Source organism: Elephas maximus, chromosome 20 (genome assembly GCF_024166365.1).
Source record: "Elephas maximus indicus isolate mEleMax1 chromosome 20, mEleMax1 primary haplotype, whole genome shotgun sequence".
In the NCBI taxonomy this organism is placed as follows: domain Eukaryota; kingdom Metazoa; phylum Chordata; class Mammalia; order Proboscidea; family Elephantidae; genus Elephas; species Elephas maximus.
Genome location: NC_064838.1, coordinates 48,680,317 through 48,692,899, shown reverse-complemented (window position 1 = coordinate 48,692,899; position 12,583 = coordinate 48,680,317). Strand labels below are relative to the sequence as shown.

The 12,583-nt window shown below is 44.6% G+C and overlaps 1 pseudogene; it reads left to right on the top strand.

Moving 5' to 3' along the window:
- The window catches only part of LOC126063616 (E3 ubiquitin-protein ligase SIAH1A-like), a 41,402-nt pseudogene that overhangs the window by 12,513 nt on the left and 16,306 nt on the right, over positions 1-12,583 (top strand).

The following is a 12,583-nucleotide window of genomic DNA, read 5'->3' as shown; positions in this document are numbered from 1 at the left end:
TGCTGATGAGAAATATGTAGTGCCTGTAAGAGTTGATATTACAGTATCACTGGAAATGAAGGATGAAATTTATATAAATGTAAGTTAACAAGAAGAGAAATAAATGGACCCCAAACTCTACTTCATTCATAATTACTTCCATGCTTTATCAATGATAGCGTATCTAGAGATACTTTTCCATAAATATAGTCCAAATTTTTCCCTAGCCTTTTAGCTACTGCTTAACATGCTGGCAATTTTGATAAAGGGCAGTCCCCAGGAGAGGGGGAGGAGAGAGTTTTCAGATCTATTTGGAAATAACTTAAGACAAATAGTTCCTGTAATTGAAAGAAGCTGAAACATAAAGAAGAACTTCAGGTTATCAATGGAATAAATGGACCCTTCATGCCCTTGTCCACGTAAATGTCATGGGTGAAGGTAGGCACTCTGACATCACGGTGGCAAGAGACCCTGTGTCATGCCTTGGTTCAGTTACACCTTTCCTGGGAGGTCCTTGAACACAAAGTACAGTAGTTCCAACAGCAGCCTCCTACGGGATGTCTCCCAAGACAGAAGGGTAAGCGTGGGCAAAGAGTTGGGTGCTGGAGAAAAGACCCTGAGAAATCTTTCCAGCCAGGGCTGCATTTCAAGCTGTCTAACCCCAGCTTTTCCCCTGGGTTCTAGGGTCTCCAGGTTGCACCTACTAGCTTCGTAGACCACGGAGAACAAGGCGCGTGTAGATGAAAACGTATTGGGTTAAGCCCTCAGTGCTCCAGTTTATAACCCTTTCTGGCTTGTCATCAAGTGATTAATGGCTACTTTGAAAATCAGCAAGTGCCATAAAACTCAATTCTCAAATGACAAGGGGGCAGATGCTAAGGCTCTAGGCACTAAAAAAACAGCAAATGTTCCCCTTCTATGTAAAAAAACGAGTGGGAGGAAAAAGAAGTGACTTGCAAAGATTCGCTGCTCTTGGAAATTAGTCTTTACCTTAAATCACCCAACTCAAGTTCCTGTGCTGCCCGGCTTGGCCTTGGAGCTGGGGGTTTTGGCTTGGAGCTGCCGGCACACCTGGGAACTAAGCTTCACAACTGGTGTAAGCCATCACAGCAAACTTCTCCCCACTGGCACATGTTTTCTGTGCGAGGTTTGTTCTGTAATGCCCAGAAGCAGGGGTGGATAACTAACTTCACATGGTAAAACCTATGTGAGATCGTTCACTACAGATTAGTAAGCACAAGTAAGCCCGTGCATACCTTGCTTGTTGGGTCATTGGTCCCTGTCAGGGATTGTAAACTTGAAAAGGAGGCTTTGATTCTGTAGAAAGGTGCTGGGTGGGGTTGAGAGAGAGACAGATGTCAGCCATACCTAGAAGCAGAATCTTTGATGTGGTGACAAAATGCGAAATTTTTCACTGCAGATGATCTGGTAAGCAAGGTAAGCACTGTGCTTACCTTGCCTATCACATAATCTGCCTCTGCCCAGAAGTGCTCAGTGCAGTGTGTGGCTCGGCATCCATATATGACCGTCTGCCTGACTCCTCTCTCTTGGATCAGCTCAAGGTCATAATCCATCTCCAATTATCCAGCCTGTCCACTTCTTTCCCTGAATCCACTCCTCCGGCCTACGGTTGGTTGTATCATCTCAGGAGACAAAGAGCGATGCTTCTGCACTTTGCTGCTGGCCAGTCGTCTAATTCCTAATGTGCTAGGTTTAGCATCCACTTCATGTTGCGGTCATGTTGCGGTGGGGGTGTATTAATTATCATTGTGATTGGCTGCATCCAAAAGGTTGGTAGTTCGAGTCTACCCAGAGGTGTCTCAGACAAAAGTCCTGGTGATCTGCTTCTGAAAAATCACCCACTGAAGACCCGATGGAGGACAGCTCTGCCCTGACACGCGTGAGGTCACCAGGAGCTGGAATCAACTGGAGGGCAACTGGTATAACAAATGACCCCCAAGACCTAGCCTCTTAAAACAACAAATGCTTGTTATCTCATAGACTTTCTGAGGGTCAGGAATCTGGGAGTGGCTTAACCAGATGGCTCTAGCTCAGGTTTTCTCATGAGGTTGCAGTCAAGTGGTCAGCTGGGGCCGCAGGTATATTAAGGCTTGAAAGAGGATGGAGAATCTGTGTGCAATCTTGCTCATGTGGTTGTTGGCAGGCCTCAGTTGCTTGAAGGCTGTTTTCTAGAGGCTTCAGTTCTCTGCCATGTGGGCTTCCACTAAAGCTGTTCACAACATGGCAGCCTGCTTCTCCCAGAGCAAATGATTTGAGAGAGAGGAGGGAGGGAGAGAGAGGGAGAGAAAGTGAAGACAGAAGGCACAGTCTTTTTTATAACCTAATCCTGAAAGTGACATAATATCACTTCTGCTGTATGCTATTGGCCACACAGGACAAACCTGGTACAATGTGGGAGGTGACTACACAAGGGTGTGAATACAGGAGGTGGGGGTCTTTGGGAACCATCTTGAGACTGCCTACCACTGTGACCATTGGAAGAGGAGCTTAGAGTCAGGTTCAGACACTGCTTTTGACCCGTCTACCTTTACCTTTAGCTCCTCCCTAGCCTGTTTGAATCTCAGTCTGCAAACCGAGGTGTACGAAAAATAAAGCAACTTTTATTTTGACTTCCATACTACTGGGTTTTGGGACATTTTAACTTCAGTCTTCTTGAGGGAGCCATGGAATTGGAAGGGATCTACTCAGTTATGAAGTAGATTCTGTCAAACACATTCCTATTGTGATATCCATTGTCCTGGGGGATCTCTGCTGCTTCCAGGTATGTGGGTAGCTGTGTGGGATCTCACCTGCCTGGATATTCCTGGGATTTAACTGCTTCCTCGGTGGTTCTTCGTGAGGGACCGCAGGACCCCCAGGCCTCTCTGTGTGTCCTTACTTCCACAGCCCAGAGAAAGCTTTTTCTAGCCTACTCCCTTCCTTTTTGGACCAAAATACCTTTCCTGAGAGTTACCCTTAGGGGGGTTTAGACTTTTGGAAACAAGCCCTGTAGAGTCCCAGGCTCCTTGTGACTTCTGCCCTGAGCAGTGAGCACAGGGCTGCCTACATCTTGAGAGGTGAAAACAAAGGAAGGAAAAGGAAGATTAAAATGTCCTGCCACACTAGCACACTCCCTGTACATCAGTTGGCTGGACTTGGCATGCCTGTGCTGGTGCTGTCCCCAGCTTTGGCAGGTTATACACACCTACCTGCAACTTTACCTAAGTCACACTGTTGTGGTACGACTTGTGTCCTTTCTGACCCCTTTCCTGACTGCATGCTCGGGAGGTCATTACCCCTCCTTGGCATTTTATAGCGCTGCCTTGTCTCATTCCTGTTCTCTGTAACCTGCCCTGTGTTCATTCAGAGGTCACGAATTGGCAGCCTGTTTGTGAAATCTGGCCCCCAGATGTAGTTTGACCCAACGTGACTTTTTGTATTTAACTTGACTTAGTCACCAACGTTTAAAAACTGAGGATTTCATATAAGTTTGAGTTTCTGGCTTGCACTGAAAAATCATATCAGGTAACTCCAGACTCACGTTCGTTGGCTGGCACTGAGCAGCAGCTGCCCCCTTAGTCCGAACCTGCTCTCCCCAGCTTGCCTCAGTCTGCACCTGTCTGCTTTAGTCCCCTTCATCACCTGCTAGACCCCTGGTGGCATCTGCGTTTGTGGCTCTTCTCTAGTCCCTGGCATATTTACCTTGCCTCTCACAGGCTAATTGTCCCAGATGCTCTGTTTAACTTAAGGATGGCCCTGCACATTGGGCCGGACTGGATACAAGGAGAAGAAAGTTAAAACCTTGTCTTCTACATATTAAAAATTAGGAAGGGACTTAATCAACAATTGGCCCTGCCGGCTAATTTCAGCCAGAGTTCAAGAGCTGAGTAAGAAAAGCCTTTGTTTAGTCGGCGCCTGCCAGTGTATAATCAGCTTGGTCCCAAGCAGCAGTTTCCCTTGTTCATCTGTCCTGATATATGCCATTAACAATTCGTTTGCTGTAGGGGTTGGAGAGATCCTTAAACCCAAACCGAACCCACTGCTGTTAATTCCAATTCATGGCGAACCTTTAGGACAGATTAGAACTGCCCCACTGGGTTCCCCAAACTGTAATCTTTATGGAAGCAGGCTGCCACATCTTTCTTCCCTGGAGTGGCCGGTGGGTTCAAATGGCTGACCTTTCAGCAGCAGCTGAGTGAGTAACCACTGAACCACCAGGCCCCCTGAAGAGGTCCTTATTGGATGGAAGTGATTGTTCTTTCTGTTAGAGTTCAATTTAGTCTCCAATACAGATCTGATTTGGGGAAGCAAGTGCAAAGGTCCTGGGGCAAGAGTGTGTGTGTGGGAAGGTAGTAGATAAGGCTGAGAGCTCATTAGGGGCTGGGATGTGGTGGGGCAGAAGATAGCAAGTGGTCAGATTCTGGATTTGCCAAGGGATTGATGTTTGTGTCAGCTCAGTCTAAGACCCCAACCCATTCTGCACTCCTGGGGCTGTGTGGGGTTCCTGCAGCTCGCCTTTGAGGACAATCACTGGGGAAGATATACACAGGCCTTTGATTTCCTGTGCTTTCCTGTCACTCTCTTGCAGAGCCTGTGATCTGAGGCCTCAGGAAGTTGAGCAATATGCCCAAGGTCACAGTCATCAGTGCCTGGACCTAGGCTTTACCATCCAACATGCAGAATTCCTGGACTCTCCTGGGATGAACTTTGTCCCAGAAACTGCCCAGCGTTGTTAGAAAAATGCAGGGGACCTCTAGGAGTTATCTGTGGCGAGAGGGCTCTTTTCCCATTCCCTTGGTGGGCTATTCAGAACAACCTGGCAATTGTGCAATAACCCATTTTTCTTGATTTATAGCCCTAAATTTCCTTCTGCCCAGTCCTCTCAGTGCCTCCTGGCTTCTGCTTCCGACATCGCTCTGTCTTGAAGGGCCCCAGTACAGAGAAGGTTTGACTTGGAGGCTGTTTTGCAAACTCAAATTAAGAGCCTGCTTTGCCGTGGCTTAAAGGAACACCCCATGAGCTTCTGCAGCAGCAGTTGCTTCATTCAATCCTGGGATACAACCAATGGCCAAACAGGGCCATGTATGCCTAGCATTGAGGGCCTTTCCTCGAAGTCACCCAGCAAGTGGCCATTTAATCTCAATTGCCCCCCACTGCGTGGGCCAATTAAAGAGGAAGCCAGCAGGGCAAGGATCACTGGCGGATCTTTTGAGGGAAGGAGACCTGAGGGCTGCCTTGCCAAAGGCGCTCCCCCTGCATTGACATCCTGTGCAAGAATGCAAACCTTGAGGCTTGCCAGTTGGATTGAGGGCTGTCCCAGAAACGGAGCCGAGCTTCAGTACAGATGGCGGCGAGAGTGGCAGTGCCACAGAATAGTATCCCCAGGGCTCGCAACTTCCAAAATGAGATTTGCAGTTCTGGCCCACCCCCTTTCGGGAGGAAACACCTGCTCCAGCAGCTTTGGGAACGGACTCTTATTATCAGCTTCTGTGCAGGGATCAGATTTTTGCAGCTAACTAGCGCCTGGTGTGAAATAAAAGCTATTTTGAGGTGGGCGGAGTTCTCAACCTTTTCCTCTTTGCATTTGGAGGCCTGATTAATTCCTCTTTAATGCCTTGTTTCTAAGCCTTCTTTCTTCCACAGTTCCTCCTTCCCTCACTTCCTTCCTACCCTATTCAATGATCTAAGTTTTTAGAACCTGAGTTTTGGAGAGCAGTACAGGGTCTACCAGCCCTACCTGCCCATCAGAATCACCTGGGGCACAAAAACAGCTATGCCTGGGTACTTACCACACCACTGAAATCCCAGGCTCTAGGGTAGGACCCTGGCATGGAAATGTAAGTTCCCCAGCTGATTCTAATGTGCAGCCAAGTTGAGAACCTACACAGATGATGTTAACAAATAAGACAGATTTGGACTGGCCTGATCAACTGGGGTTAGCTTAATACCGCACGTGAGTCCCTAGAAGCAGGATTTAGTCCTAAAGATGAGTTGTAGGGAATAATTTTTTTTTTTAAGCTTTTCTGTTAAACAAATGTTACATGTTCATTAAAGAAGATTTAGAAAATACAGAGTCAGAAGAAAAAATCCACCCTCAAATCACTCAGAGGAGCCCTGGTTGCACAGTGGTTAAACATTTGGCTGCTAACCAAAAGGTCAGCAGGATGAATCTGCCCGCTGCTCTTTGGAAACCCTGTGGGGCAGTTCTACTGTGTCCCATAGGGTCACTATGAGTCTGAATCGACCTGACGGCAACAGGTCTGGTTCGTTTTTTCTTTTGGTGGTAACCACTCAGAACCACAAATAATATTTTATGTGTACTTCTTTTATTCTCATTTTTATGCACGTACAGAATGCCCCTTGAATAAACATGAGATCACACCATATGTAACCAAGTAACTCTTTCCTCTTAATATCGTGAACTTGTTTCCATGTGAGCAATGCACCATAGAATGATACTTTAATTGATGGCGTAGTATTGTTTGATCAGTCTCCTGCTGATCCTACTGATTTTAGAGTACTGTTATGTTCTCTTTTCCATCTTTTTAGTTTTTTTCAGGGCTTGGAACCGGTTCGGGATCATTTCCAGGTGATTCTTATAGAGACCCAGGTGATGATTATGTACGTTCATCCAGTTTTCCTGCCCCTTTCTGCCTTCTCTCTTTGCTTTTGGGTGGTCTAGCATACTTGATTGAATTATAAGAAGTATGTTCCTCATGTGTGTTATTATTTGTTTTATAGGCCTGTCTAATCTTTGGCTGAATGGTGAGCTTCGGGAGCGGCTTCAGTTCTGAGTTAGTAGGGTGTCTGGGGGGCCACAGTCTTAGGAGTTCCCCAGTCACTCAGGGGATATTTTTGCTTAAAAGTTTAAAGATTATCTCAGGGCAGTAGTTTTATGGGGTTCATCCAGCCTCCATGGCTCCAGAAAGTCTGGAGTCCATGAGAATTTGAAATTCTGCTCTGCACTTCCCCCTCAGTTTTGTTCTCTTATGGTAAGCATCGTGATGTTCACTCTTGGGGTAGAATTGTTGCACATACTGGTGGTCTTGGTCAGGTCTTTTCTCTCATTCACTGGATCATCTTGTCCAGTCCCATGACTTTAGATATACCCCAAATACTATTACTCCAAAGTGTATATACAATTTAGATTTCTTTTGTTCTAAAAGTGCTCTTGTGATGCCCCCCTGGCTGCTCAAACCTTGTTTTCTATCTGTCCACCTCTGGTTTCTTTGTTTTTTCTTCAGGCCAAAAACCTAGACATCACCCTTGATTCTCCCTTTATATCCAGCACAGAGCCTCTTCCCACCAATCCATCTGCAAGACTTGTTGATTCCCGCTCCACATTATCCTGAGACTATCTGCATTTTTCCATTTTTCTGTTGTTGGCAGCTGTCAAGTTGATTTTCAACTCATGGTGACCACATGTGACAGAGTAAAACTGCCTCATAGGGTTTTCTAGGCTGTAATCTTTATGGAAGCAGGTCACCAGGTCTTTTTCCTTTGGAGCCACAGGGTGGATTAGAGCCACCAACCTTTTGGTTAGCAGCTGAGCGCTTAATCATTGCACCAGGACTCTTTTCCATCTCTCTATTCCTTCCTAATCAAGCCATCTTCACCTGTCATTTGGACTAAAGCTTTCTTTCTTGACCATCTCCTCTCTTTTCTCCACATCGCAGCCTGAATGATCTCCTTCAGATTATGGCACTACCTAATTTGAAGATCTCCATAGCTCCCAAATTAAAAAATGTCTTACCAGGATCCTCAGGCCATGCAAATTTGACTCTTGCTTCTTGCCATTTCTCCCCATGACCACTGGGCTCCAGACGCACATGTATTCTTTCTATTCATAAACATGCCAACTCCTTTCCTACCTCAAGGTTTGGTATTCGCGGTTCCTTCTGTCTCCTATCTCTTACGTCTGCCTTATTCTCATCCCTCAGCTCTAAACTCAAATATCACCTCCTTAGGGAGGCCATCATGGATCGCTCTATCTAAAACAGTGCCCCCACTCTTAACTGTCTTTTCTCTTTGTGACATTAATGCAAGGAATTGTTAGGATGATATACTATTGATGAAACAGAATCTGGCCAAAGATGATGTACAGGTGGTTAGCCTGTGTACATGCTACACTGTCCACGTTTGTTGAAGGGTAGTAAGTAATTGACATTGATGAGATGCAGCTGCTCTGAAGAATCAGGCAAATCACATAGCCTGAGGGGCTATGTGGCCAACTGGTATAAATGCTGAAGGGGGCCCAGAACTGATGGCTTCTGTTAGGGATTGAATTGTGTCCCACCCAAAAAGGTATGCCAATTTTGCTAGTCCATGATTGTCAGTACTATGTGATTGTCCACCATTTTGTCATCTGATGTGATTTTTCTGTGTGCTGTAAATTCTACCTTTATGGTGTTAATGAGGTAGAATTAGTGGCAGTTATATTAATAAAGCAGGACTCATTCTGCAAGATTAGGTTGTATCTCAAGTCACTCTCTTTTGAGATATAAAAGAGAGAGGTAAGCAGAGAGACATGGGGACCTCATACCACCAAGAAACAAGAGCTAGGAGAATAGTGTGTCCTTTGGACCCGAAGTCTCTGCGCTGAGAAGCTCCCAGACCAGGGAAAGATTGATGACAAGGACCTTCCCCCAGAGCCGACAGGGGAAGAAAGTCTTCCCCTGGAGCTGGCACCCTGAATCCGGACTTCTAGCCTCCTAGACTGTGAGAGATTAAACTTCTGTTTGTTAAAACCATCCACTTGTGGTATTTGTGTTATAGCACTCACTCGGTCTTCTCTCTTATGACCACACATGTCCCGAGTTCAGAATGACTGGGACATTAGAAGCCGTGCCCTGGAGTCACAGGACCTCGGCTATGCCATTGCTCTGCTTGCTAAGATATTCCCTACTCTGTATCTTTTAGTAAAGCTGCTTAAACTTGATGCTGGGTGAAGCCCATTGTGTCTCACAGGTTTGTCTACCTGAATTCAGGTTCACTGTGGCTAGTAGAACAAAGTGGATATTGCAACTGCCTTTAGCATTATATATTTTAAATAGTTTTATTCTTAGTCCTAGTGTTCAATTTATAGCCATAATGGACAGTTGGTGGAAGGTAAGAAACATGATGAACGTTAGTGCTGAAATATATGTTAAGGAAGATAAATGATAATTCCTCAAATTCGCTTCAAGATGCTCTTCCCAGATCTGTAAGTTGCGTTTATCTGGTCAAGATTTTTATATAGCAGATCAGCATTTCTGTCTTAATTAAGCAACCAGAGTTAAAGAGAGTTATATTGAAAATTATATCCAAATTCATTTTCTATTTATTGAGAATAAAGACTACCCACATCTGTAATGTGTTATTTGTAGAGAAATGATTGCAAATAGCAGCCTAAAACTTTCTAAGTTTGTCATTTTAGAAAAAAATCGTGAAGGTTCTAAAAAGAAGCCGGTTGATTTTATCTCAAAATACGAGAATTCTAGACGTCTGATATTGACTTCTTTTTGTCACTAATCAAGACCATCCAAAAGCACTTGAAGCATTGAACATAGGTTATGAAACTCTACAAAGTAACAGAAGTTATTAATTTAATCCCAGCTCAATTGTCACCTCTTCAGGGGTCTGCCTGGACTACTGTATCTAATGTTGCCCTCCCCATGGGTACCCTCCACCCTATAAACCAGGGATCTCCATCTTATTACCTTTGTTTATTTTGCATGCTATCACATTTTTCCCTGTACAATATAAGCTGTAACCCAAATTTAGCCGTTTAAAATGGCAAACATTATCTCACAGAGTTTTTCTCTCTCTAGGATTGCTCACATCATGGCAGCTTGCTTCCCCCAAAGATAGGAAAAAGAGAGAGAGCTAGAAAGCAAGAGAGAGAGAGCGAAAGAACAAATGCTCCCAAGAAGGAAGCTGCAGTGTTTTTCTAACCTAATCTTAGAAATGAAATCTCATCGCTTCCATCGTATTCTGTTCATTAGAAAACCAGTCATTAAGTTCAGCCCCCACTCAAGGGGAGTGGAATTAGGCCCCACCCCCTGAAGGGGAGGAGTATCAAAAGAATTTGTGGACACGTCCTTAAAACCACCCTGATAACCAACAGGAGAATCTCAGAAGCTATAAAACAAACAAGCAAACATATTTGACTTTATGCAAATATAAAATATTTGCATAGCAAACTACTATAAAATTGACAGATGAGACATGTTAGAAAACCATCTGTAGTGCAGGTAAGGGTAAAGCTATAATTTATAAAGAGCTCTTAAAATTTGACAAGAAATCGACACCTCACTAGACAAACAGGCAAGGATATTGCATCAGTTAGGGATTGTGTCTGACTACTGGTAACAGAGACATGCTTGTAGTAGTTTAAAGACTTGAGAGTTTGTTAGCTTTTGCAATAGATCCCAAGGGAGGAGGCTCCTGGCTGTGATTCACGAATAGGGTCTCTGCATTCTCTAGGCCCTTCCCTTATGGTTACAAATGGCCTCTAGAGCCTCAGTCAAGGCATACATCTTGGCCTCAGGAAGAACATGGCAAAAGGGTTTGCCTGAAGCCCTCATCAATGACTTCTATTTACATCCCATCCAAAAAGCTTCTGGAAATAAACAAGATTACCTACTGTATCAGATAGGATGCTTTTTGGTCCAAACAACACAAGGCCCTACTAAAAGGAGATTAAAAATGAGGAACATTTTTTATACCTAAGTCCTATAGGATGGTTCCAGGATTAATTCAGTGGCTCAATGTCATCAGATCTGCAGTGTGTTTCCATTTTTTAGCTTTCCCTCCCATAGAAGATTTGCTTTTTGTTCCTAGGCTTATTATCTCATGGTTGCAAGGTGTCTACATCAAGTACAAGCATCGCTTATTTCCACTACAATGACTAAAGGTTAGAAAAGGCAACTCTTTCTTCTACAATTGTAGCCATCATGGCGAAGGGAATGGAGTTACCATGACTGAATAACTGACTTGGACCAGAGAATCTTAGCTAGCGGGCCAGTGCTGCAAATGGATGAGAGCTTTGAGACTTTGATCCTGTTGATCCTAGGGGAAACCTGGGTGGGCCCTGCGATGCCTGGGGTCTCCCAGGCCAGCAACTGCTCAGGATAAATGGAAGCATTTAAAAAATGCTATATAAGAATCAACTCAACAGCAGTGGGCTTGGTTTTTATAAAAGAAGCATAGCCTATGTGGGCTTTGGTATTCATACCGAAATTCACATTCACCCCCCTGGGGCTAGAGAGAAAACTATGGAACACTGGCCATCAGAAATCTGAACAGCACTTTGATTGTATCAGCAAGGAAAAGGGGGAGGCAGCTGAATGTCTGTCATACCTGTGAAAGAGCTAGAATTAGATCTAATTAAGATTCTCAGCAGTATCTCTAGAAATAAGACAATAGAACTGTTGCTTCAAAGTGCTAAAGGAAAGGAACTTTTGACTTAGAGCCTTATACCTGATAAAACTTTCAGGTTGGAAGCAGACTCAAGTTGGAAACTTTCACTAGGAAGCAGACTCACATGGAGATTAGCATATGGAAATTTTATTAGGGATCAGTGCCTGTGGGGGAAGGGACAGAAGCAGGATTAGGCAAAGGGAAATGTTGGACCACTGTGGGGCACTAGCTAAGGCCTCAGCTGACCATAAGGGGATGGCCTCTCAGAGTTGCCTCACATTTTGATGATGGGTTGGGTCTTTATAATCTCACTTGGACAAGTCATTCCGTATAGGATGCCTCCAGGAAAGGGATGAGGCTTCTCTCTAGCTGAGGGCAATTTCTGGAGAAGGCTGAAAGCTATGATGTGCCTTGTCAATAGAACTCCCAGTTGTTGGGGGGAATTAACTCTTAAGTCCTGAGGGGGAACCTAAGGGCCATATCCCAGTATCCACCAGGGAAAGTAGATATTTATTCAGCACCTATTATGTGCCAGGCATCATTCTAGTTACTTACCATATATTAGTAAACAAAAGAAACAAATATCCCTGCCCTCATGGAGCTGACATACAATCAGAGTAGACAGACAAACTGTAAGTGTAGTCACTAAGTAAATTATATAGTCAGGTATCAATCAAAGTACAGCCAAGAAAATCAAAACCACCCTAGAATTTTTAAATGGAGAGGATTTTATACACAGGATTAATTCAAGTGTTAAAGGAGTGGGGAGGCCAAAAGGGATGAGAAGGCACACAAAGTTATCAATAGCAGGAAGCTGCTTTCACTTTTAGGGCCAAAGGGGTAGATGGAAGAGAGAGTTTCACCAGAGCCTAGTGTCTGAGACCATTGGATGGGGCTAGCAGTTCTGTGGAAGCAGCCTGGAGGGTATTGGGCTACAGAGGAAAGGGATATATGGAGGGAGAGAGAATGGGGAGGAAACAGAGATGTGGTGGTGGTACCACAGGAAGCAGAGAGAGGAGAAGTACTCCAGTCTTTCCCTTATTCCCATCCTCCAATCTTCTGACAGTGCCTCCCATTAACTGAAACCCCCAGAAGCCATAGGGCAAAGGAATCTGGGAAATGTAGTTCTCTGTGGTATAAAAGAGCAAACCAAAAACAAAACCAAACCCAGTGCCGTGGAGTCGATTCTTACTCATAGCGACCC